General features: G+C 41.4%; 1 pseudogene across 1 annotated transcript; it reads left to right on the plus strand.

The window, feature by feature from the left end:
• Positions 1-1,291: 1,291 nt before the first annotated feature.
• On the plus strand, positions 1,292-10,215 carry LOC145499963 (uncharacterized; annotated as a pseudogene). The gene is made up of 2 exons (XR_014051013.1): positions 1,292-1,676; positions 2,916-10,215. The product of XR_014051013.1 is annotated as an uncharacterized LOC145499963 (transcript).
• Positions 10,216-10,709: the final 494 nt, after the last annotated feature.

The raw sequence follows: 10,709 nt of genomic DNA on the forward strand, positions 1-10,709 counted from the left end.
TGTTAAGGTTGTATTGAGACAAAAATGGCCAAGTTTCTTCTTTTTCTTTGGCGGAACCAAATTTACCCATGCTCCATACATTAACATTATGTATGAATTAGATTCGACACGGCAGAAATTCGACGTTTGAACCGGTGTCGCATTTTTGTTGGATAATGCGACAAGACCAGTCGAACGTGCGGCAGAAATGCGGCAGCCAATTCAGACGTCGAATTACTGTCGAATTTAATTCGTTGAATTGAATTCGACACGGCAGAAATGCGACGTATGAACCGGGCCTTACAAGATGGTTATGTTTCTTCCTTGACGTTCGTAGTGAAGAATATTGAAGTAGATCCTCGTGTACCAGGAAATCGTGACGAGTTTCTGTTCCCGCAGGCAAAGCAGTGCTCTCCAGAGTTAGATTCTTCAGGTTTTCGGTCCGAGTGTCCGTTCAGTCAGTCATTTACAGTCCCAAGGGAAAAGCTTATCTGTAACTTCCGTAAGCTGGTCTGTAATACCAACGTACCAAAAGGGGTACAATAAAACGTACTATTCCAAAGAACCGTGCAAGGCACGTTGAAGAACTGTTTGGTAATACGGTCCAAACTGCTAAAACAAAAAAAAAATTCGCTGCCTTCCAAAAACGTTCTACGTGCGATACCCTGGGGAAATGTCACGCGACACTACAATCCGGATGTGACAAACGGTAGCCACATTATCGTCACATGCCTCATCAACCTGCAGTCACGCTGCATATGAAAAATGTCGAACTTGTAAGAATTCACCAGTCAATCATGCGATCACAATTTGTGCTAAGCAGCAACTACGACAAGATTCGAAGACTAAATTTGGAAACGCTTTGAGTGAATCGTATAATGTTGACACAGCTACCGCTCATTAGGTTACAGTCACACAACAGGTGTGAAACTGATTGTTTTATTCCAGAGCCCATAATGGTCACGGCCATTACAAGATTTGTATTTGGGCGTTAGCTCACACAATGTCAGCACCAAATTATCATACGAAAGTCGCATGGTCTTGAGTAATTCTCAGAAAACTGAAAACTCGTTCAACGCAATATCAATGTCTCTCTCGCGTGACAGTCGCAACGTGATATGGATTATATCACTGTTGAAAACTTAACTATACTTCCTTTTTATAAGAATATAACTTATAAAAATATCGAGGCCGAAATTTTAAGAATATTTCAAGAATAAAACCTGATGCTGAGATTTAGAAAAAAGGATAATTTTTTGTGTTGAAAATTGTAAATACAATACATGTTTTTAACTAAACCGTCCGAGTCTCTTTTGGGAATTGAAGGACAAAACAAAGTAAAAAATATCGAATTTTGTCCTGAAAGACTCGGAGCCATGCTAGGTTATTAACATATCAAAAGTGGCCTTTTTACGATATTTCCGCCTTTCCACAATTTTACAGAGTTTTTACCTTTAATTACCAGAAGTTTTACATCCCATCAAAGCATGTTTTCCAACGACAGGCGAAACCTATGTTTTCAATCTTTCTGTGCTTTTACTTTTGGTTTGGCTAACAGAAATTCTTTCACCAATATCTGTGTTAAGTTAACTTTATCATTTCACATTTAATTCATACTTTAATTAATTCTTTGGTTTCAGTAAAGCATAGTTCATTGGAGAGATTCAGGAGCTGAGGGAAGAAAATGTCTGAACAAGGTAAGTCACCGCTTTTAAGATGCAAGCCCCATGCTAATGTCCCAGTCGTTACAAAAGAAAGATTTAAGTTATATTTGGCTGGGGCAACTCTCTTCCCGCGTGCGCCTTCCACCTTCAGTTTCCACCTCCCGGTCCCATAAGGAACATTTTGTTGTCAGCCAGAAAATGCCGAGATTTTTAGCGAAAACTGAGAAGACTTAAAATACATATTAGTAGAGACAACAGAATTTTTCCTCACTAGCTTGTTAACATGGCAAACGTTACTTACAAAGTACATACCACATTTAAAACACGGTTACGTATATTTTAACCGGTTTTCAAATAGTTATAGATTTTTCCTGGTTTTAAGTTTATTTTTAATTCTATATGAGCTTATATGATTTACGCAATGTTACAAAAGTTGGGTTGCTTTAAAATCAATTAAGTTGTATAAAATGGCATGAGAGGGATGCGTACTACTGGAAGCTACGCCTGTAGTAATTTGTGCATATTATGATTATCCACAAAATCTTTACCCAACATGCAATCAACTTGTTATTATACCTGCTCGTACCTTTTCTTTCCCCTTGGATGGCATTTCGGGCGAGTTTAACCAAGCTATGGTTCATATTTCGCCACGAAGTAGTCGAGCCAGAATACTAACGGCGAGACCCGACGAACCTGATATGCCGCCGAAACGTAACGACGAAAAATGTGCCATTGGGTACTTACCGTACGGTACCCAAATTCGTCTAAGAGACCATAATATCTTAGCCATATCAGGTCAGTGACTTGCTATCGCAGAATACCAGCACAGTCAATACGGCTTGGGCACGGTAATCTTGGTAACGCGCATCCCTAAATGTAGACTTTTGCGGAAAGATGGCTGGCATTACCAAAGAGCATAGAGGATAATACATTTATCCTGTCCATGAGCAAAATAGCTGGGGTAAAATTGTCCAGGGAGAAAGAACTTGTATTGGTTTGTTCACTTTGTACGGTTTTCACATTATCGAGTTACCAGGAGTATTACACGTAACAACATTAAGCGAAAATTGTTGGAAGAATTGTGGAAATAAAGTGCCTTGAATGACCCCAAGCATAGACCTACGCAGGGTTCAGGCCCGGATAATTAACGAGGCGTAATGATTGATTAATGGCGGGATATTAAACTAGCACGGGTCGGGGTTTTTTTACCCTTTGATTATCTAATATCTGCTGACACGAAAAGAATTAAAACTGTATTATTCTATGTTCCAGGTGACGTCATTCGCGATTTGACACTTCCTGTGTTCGTTCACTTCTCCATTTCCGCGGATTCGGAATGCACCATTCAGTTGCATGGGGACTATGACGGTTCGCTTGATTTGCAGATCCTAGATTTTATGACTGAATCCCTTTTCTGTGACTTTTTATGCGAAATCATTGATGCTATATCCGATAGAAAAACGGTAAAGTTCATTCAACTTCTCAAACCTTCTTCAGCGTTAGAGGAAGAGCTTCGAATATTGAACCGTAGGCGAATAAATTGGTTTCGTGCAACAGACGATCAAACCAATTCGAGAATCCGTGAAATCGTCGAGAGCTCAGGAGACCTCATTTCTCCTTATCCAGCAGAAGGAACGATTAGAAGCATTCGCGTCCTAATCAACAGCGAGACGGACCCCACTGGAGAGCTACGGACAAATCTTAATCAGGCTATTGCCGAGGAAATTGCGTTCTGCGCTGAACTGGAGGAGGTTGATGACGAAATGGAGGATTGCCAAGATTTTACAATGGAAGATAAATACCTCTCAGACAAAGAGGAAGAGATTGACAAAGAGGTTCAAGCGAATCCTGAAAAGCCTTGCTATTATCCTTCGCAAATAGAGATGGCAGCTATCCTAAAAAAGCGAATTGACATCATTATGTCGCATTATCACAACATTTCGAGCCTGAGCAATGTCTTTAACGATGTGGAGTTTGTGGTGTACACGGCCCCGTATAGAATGCTCAGCGATCAGACGGAGAAGAGGATCTGTCATTCCGATGCTGGTGTATTGTCGAAAGAAGAACTGAAATCACGAGATGGCTTACATGGAAAGAAACGGATTTTTATGTATGTTCACAGCACAGAAACGGAAAAGCACTTTCAAGAACTCAAAAGGGCTGTTCATGAAAAGCCTAACACTCTCTTCGTCATCATAGAAGATGAGTGTCACTGAGACATCGGGAAAGACAAGGAAGAGAAACCTTCTGCCCACAATCTCTTCATCAACGAATGGTGTAAAGACAAATCGCCCCAAAATGTGGTTGTTGTCCAAATCTCTGCAACACCCTTCAACCTCCTAACAGAGAACTCTCGTCTTCCAGAGGTCCGATGCAGTCTTCTTAACAACGAAATCTTTATCACTGGAAATGAGTATCAAGCAGGCGATCTTGTGGTGCTGGAAAGAGAACCTGATTTGGAAGAGCATGTGAAAAACAACTCAAAGGAAGTAGAACTTCATGTTGTTCACTGGTCAGAAGTCGAATTGAAAAACTTCGAAAGTGGGATGCGGATGAAGCTCAAATCAACTCTAAGTAACGAAGATGCACCAAATCAATACCTTCACGTTTCTCCCGACGGAGAGCTGGGTGTTACATGTACTGAAGACGACGCTAATGATTTCATTGTACAAGGCAGCAACGGGATCGTGATCCTCAAAGTTTTACCAACCAACGAACAGCAACAAGCGAAGCCTCTGACAGTTAGTCAAGATGCAAACGAAAATTTGGTTGCCAAAGTTGACCCCCCAAATCCAACAAGATTTGAATTGAAGCTAGATTTTGGCGTTGGAGTTCTGGCGTTTTGTTCATGTGCAAAACAAAATCACTATATTGGTGTTGATGAACTTGGTTATGTCAGTCTAAAACCAGCCAGAGTGGAGCGCAAACGTGGTGTGTTCATCATGAAACCACCACCAGATATAGCTGGAGTCTGCTCTTTCTCCTACCAATTCTTCACTGATCGATGTGGTCCGGCAGAAGTTGACTTGGTTGGACAACAGTATATGAGTTTGAATTTCTACCTGGGCACCATGAACTCTTCCAACAAAAACGAGCAGAAGATAAGGGAAGATGTCTTTTTCCAAAAGATCGTGGACAAGGCGAAGAGACAGAAGAAAATGTCTAAAACAGACGCTCCTTCCTTCTCAGTTGATGCCTTGCTATGTTCGGAGTACTGCTACTACATTCTCCTTGCCAGCGTTTACGACATTGAAGAGAAAATACGGGAAGCACTAACTTCTAATATCGATGAATCACCTGTTGCTGAGTTTGACAGAAAAGTCGATTTACTTTCCAACAAACTAAGGAAAGAAAAAACAAATTCCAAAAAGTGCATTGAACCTGAAGCTTTCGAGTTTGTTCGAAAGGAACTCTGTAAGAAAGCGAGAGACGATTTTAAAGAAGGTATCAGGCAATTGAGAAGATTCGGTAAGCACAATTCAACGACAGAAAAGCAAGAGGAGTTAAAGAAAGTAACGAAAGAATTGACTACTTCATTTGTCGCCTGCATTATGCATCTTCCTTTGAATGAGCTGCAAACAATTATGGAAGACCCTCACCTAAACAGCGATATTGAAGAGATAAAACAAAGGCTGCAACAAAATGACTTCCAAGAGATGATTGAAGAATGGATGTGTAATCTCAAAAAAGGCGAAACAAGTTCCTTGATAGAAAATCTAATCCGGAGTGGAAAAGGAAAAATGGGAAGAATGAAAATTGTCCAAGCCAAGAGTATGAAAACCGCTGATCAATTTTATTTCACTCTGCGACTGACACGATCAGTGTCTTCTCTTGAAGAATGTTTCGAAGTCATCAGAGACTATGGCGGCATTCAGATCGAGAAACAACTGATGAAATCATCAAGCCCCTTCTTTCAGAAGCTTCAACCAGAAATCTGCGCCGACAAGTTCGACTGCCCTTGCCCAGGGTTGAAACTACAAGCTGGCCGCAAAAAATGTGCCAACTGTGACCACGTGCATAAGTCGATAATGCAGTATGAAGACCTTCAAAATCTGGCTTGTGTCCTTATTCTGGTTGAGAAAGGACGTATGGGAAACACATTCCCCCATAGCTTTGACTGCCTCAACCTTCGCCTCAGCCATGACAGCAGTTGCGAGTTCAAAGAAGGCTCTCCATTCTATCTTTCAACCATCATTCAAGAGCTTGGAAGAATGTGTCGTTACTCGAAGTACTCTGCCAGTGAGACGCCTTATGTACTGGTTAGGCGGGTGCTGTTCAAGACGCTTCAAGCGTCACTGAAAACATCTCCTTCGATGAATGCAATTTCTTGTCAGAAAGTTGATCGATACATGACAAAGAGCAGAAGAAGCAAAGATGAGAAGTGCTCTTCCTTGCGTTGGCTAGACTATAAGGCTCAAAAGGATAGCTACGATTATCAAAACGCAAAGAAGCATTGCAACAGAATCCTTCTGCACGCGGAACCCCAGATAGGCAAGACGGGCGCATACCTTTGCCTAGTAAGAGAACTGCGACAGTGTATCGTTGGAGAAGACAAAGTTTCACTTTCCGCAACACCTGCATTTGAAGAAGGTATTTTTTGCCGCCATAAAGAGAACCGTTGTTCCCAAGAATTTCTGGTCCGTGACACAGGTGAAAGGTACGACTGGGAATTTCCTTATTGGAAGACGATTAAAAATTCTGCAAGCCTGCATGATGAACCAGTGGCACCGGGAAAGTACTCAATTGAGGGTTGCTTCTATACACATGATATGGAGGAATTTCCTAACATTCTTATGAACCCAGAACAGGATAAGACGGCGATCGATCACCAGTATCAGGAAAGAGAAAGTGTAGATGGTTTACGAGCTTGGCATTGGTACCACTTCGAAAAATGTGTCGATTGTGGACGACTTCTTCAAGGTAAGGAACCAGTTTTGGAGACCTTCAAAGTTAGCATCGATGGCATACCAGTCACTGTTAAATGTTCACTCCCAAGCAGCCGCCAATCGTTTAAACACTTGCTAGAACAGCTCAAGAGCACAAGTTCTACAGAAGAGCCTAAAGAGCTCAATCCTTTACCGTCGCCTTTCTGGATCTTTCATACCTCACACAGAGATGATCCTCGCAAATGCACCTTGAATTACCACCATGTAATGCAAGAGAAGGGACAAGTCGCCACATATGCACAAATAGCCGTTGTTTACAAGGAAAAATTCGATGCTTACAGATCCACGTGGGGAAAGATGCTTACCATTGTCCAACTGCCAGATAAGTTGCCTAACTATGAGCTTGGACCGAATGAAGGAGGAGTGGGGTATGCAAGGCTTTTCATTCAAAAGATGTCATTTGCCTTAAATCTGGAATACATCTTTATGGTGGATGACAACGTGGTGGTGATGTCCGAAGCAGTATTCACTCAGAAAGGATTCTAAGAGACGAGAATGGTGTGATGCAGATGCAGCGCTGTTCGTTCCTTAAGCCACTCAGCCATCTTCGGAAAATCGCGGCGGGAAAGGAAATTCCACCAATTGATCATGATGAGATAAAATATGAGCCCCATCCTTTAACAGAAGAGTTCAAATATCAAGAGTTTCCACTGTATAGCTACACAGGTCCTGCCAAGCTGTTTGGAAACAAACAACATGAGAGCTACGGAGTACTGGGTCTTATCAGAAGTGTTCCAGTGGCAGTAACTCCATTTTCAAGAAACCAAGTGTACGCTGCTGTTTTGCTGAATGTCAAGAGTACCGTCGAAAAGGGTGTTTTCTATCGACCATGGCCCTGTTGGGAAGACCTACGGTTCAATGACGACTGCGATAAAGCTGGTCTCTGGGTAGTGAAATGCAATCGTTACAGCTTTCTCAAAGTTCAGTACAAAGATTGGATAAACAGCCTTACACTTCCAAAGATCTTTGAATGGAGAGACGATAGCATTCTTGAGGAACAACCACTTGTGAGCGAGCTACCCAAAGATTTTGAAGAGAGTATAATCCTGGAACATCTTCGCAACTTTGTCAACACTCAGGGTCCTGAGAAGTGTTTCAAGGGATGCATTGGATATGCACGAAGAGAAAGAATTGAAGACACAGTCTCTCCCGCTAGAATAGTTCAAGAAGTCGAAGCAAAGCAGGAGCCTTCTGCCAAAGGAACTCCGGTTTTTATTCTTTCTCTTTCTGTTGGAAATCGCACAACCAACGATATCGAGCTTCTGAAATCAAGATTTTGCAGCACTAAGGAGAAAATTGTTACCGTGACAAGTACTAAGGAAGTACTTGAAGAGTGGCCTGAAATGAAGTTAACTAAATGTACCATACCTAAAGCAATCTTTTTCTCCCGCGAAATGAGAGACAGAAACTCCAAATTTACCATTTTGTCCGCCGCTGACCCAGGGAGGCATCGTTTGCGATACATTCTAATCCAGGCGTCTTTCCTACGAGAAGATGAGGATGATCAAGAAGATATTACCATCACAAACGAGCCAAGAATGGACAGAGTTTCGTTACCCAATAACACAGAACCCATCAGCAAAGAAAAGAAAAGCGTGAAGAGATCTCTTCGAGAATCACTCGATGACAGTGTCGAAATAAAGCGACGTAAAACGAATGACGACTGCAGTCAACGACCTGAAAGCTTATTACCAGAGACATGCGACGAAGCAATCATAATAGAGGAAAGATTTACTCCGTTGCGAAGCAGCCTTAAGCACTTCCAAAATTTTGAAACAGAGAGCAAACGAGCCAAGGCCGTCGCTAGGGAATTTGAAAACAAGAGCGAAGTGGTCGATTTAACTAGAGTAGATTATATGGATTCGGTACATGTAGACGAGATGGCATCAGAGAAAATGGATGTTTCCAGTTCTGTAGAAGAACGATTTGAGGAAGTTGACCGTGAATGCAACGTCAGCATTGTTAGCGAGGATAAAGAGACCTCGGCAAGAAAACGAGTTACAAGAAATGAAGATCCCGGACATATGGAAGGAACCAACGACGTCACAAAAGACATCGTCAGTCTTTGGGTGGAATTTAGGAATCTGCAAGCCAGCAGTAGAAAAGAAAGCGAGAAAACAGGCAGTAACGACCTTACAACGGAGTACATAACAGAGAAGCTTGCACGTTTTACCACTGACCAGCTGCAGACGAAGGACGAAAAAGGTTACAATGCACTCCTGAAAGCTTGCTCCCTGCCCTCCATGAGCCCTCATGTGCTTCAGTACCTCATCACCACAAAAAAGTTGGATATCAATTGTGAGCTGCCTCAAAACTTCGACAGAAACCCCTCCACTACAAAAGGACTGATTCCAGGAATGTCCGCTTTGTCTGTGGCAGTAAAAAGTGGAAATGTAAAATCAGTCCCCACTTTCACAAGACGTGGCGATGAAATTTCTGTTCAAAGTGTGGACGATGATGGGAATACCGCTCTGCATCATTGCGTTCTTTCAATGTCCAAATTGTCCTTCCAGAAGCTGTTTCCTCTTTTTAAGCCACTGAAATGGAAAACGTTGCGCAATGGAGATGGAAAGAATCCTTTGGGGACTCAGTGAGGGAAAGGAAAGATCTATCAAGTTCATGTGTGAAGAAATGATGAAGAAGACGGAGAATAAGAAGGAGAAGACGAAGACGGAGAAGACGAAGACGGAGAAGAAGAAGAACCCCTCCTTATGTTAGTATAGAGGTAAAGATTTCGATATTTTACACTGACTCGTTTCTGCTTCTACACACAACACAAAATCTTCAACAATCAGTCAACTTCTTACAACAGGTATTCCATATCTATTGTGTTCTTAACTTACTTTTATAGATTTGAGGCAAAAACCGATCGTATACTTCTGTATTACTCTATCCTGTTATTCCCATTAATGATCTATGGAAGACCAACTTCGACCGGAAAACCTCCGGAACGAAAGTGGAGAGATACTGACCGGCTATCAACTGCGGTTAAAAAAGGGTTGGTGGAAGGGCTGCACAACGTTACGTTACAAATGTCTTGTTTAAGTAAGGTACAAAAGCTTCTTTTTCCCCATATATGAAAAAATAGGCAATGAGAGTTGAAGGAATGTTTACCCTGAAGCCAGCAATTCCACAGGGGGTATTATGACACAATCTCCGCTGAATGTACAAATTCGATAAATTTTAATACTGTTAACATTTACGGCTGCTAGCCTTACAGGGTGAATAAATTTCAAATGAATGCTTTTTATAACTCTGTGGATAATTCATATTTCTATTTGAGCCCAGTACTGTAGAGATTTTAAAAACGTCGTCCTTGTGTTTTGATTTGTCCCTAGAGTAAAGCCTCAAGATAGTAAACACTCTCGTCCAGCATCTCATCATGTCATCAAATTGTGGTCAAGACCCAAACTCAAAAGCTGCATGCAGTTGACTAGACAGAGCACGAGTTCTGTGTTCTATGGCAAGCTTGCAATCTAATATACGGTCAACTTCAACTAGAGTCCACTAGGAGAACGGGATCATCTGTTAATGCAACCAGCTATTGTCTACCTTGGACAGAGATGAAGGGAGCATGTGTCTGAAGTATCATGAAGACAAATTCAAGGTGTCCAGTTCAGTTGTTGTTCGAGAGAGATGACCTTATAGGAATAACTCGACAAGTTGGATTTATTAGTCAGCGGTATTAAAACAAACTTGGATATGGCGTTTTACTTATAAGAATAACATTAACAAGTTAACAAGGGCCGCAGCTAGCTTCAATTTTGATGTGTATTTTAATAGCGATCAGCATGTGAACATTTTTATGTTCCGTAGCATCATAAACACGATTTTACAGGGTAGATGTCATTATAACGTAAGAAAAGGGAAGAAATTAAGATTAAGATAGCAATTTACGAAAGGTATTGTATTCATTTTTGAAGTTTTTACTTAAAGGGAGACATTTCATTGAACAAGCTTGAGGAAATTTTCCTCTTGATGATAAACAGGGATAGGAAATTGTACATAACGAGCTTCAAAAGAGAGCAAGATGAAATTACAGTCTGCCCTTAAGAAAGGACATTTCGATTATTCGGTCGGCTATTATTTTAGACACTTCCATATGATATGGAATACCCTG

This window comes from Orbicella franksi, chromosome 10, assembly GCF_964199315.1.
Source record: "Orbicella franksi chromosome 10, jaOrbFran1.1, whole genome shotgun sequence".
Lineage (NCBI taxonomy): Eukaryota > Metazoa > Cnidaria > Anthozoa > Scleractinia > Merulinidae > Orbicella > Orbicella franksi.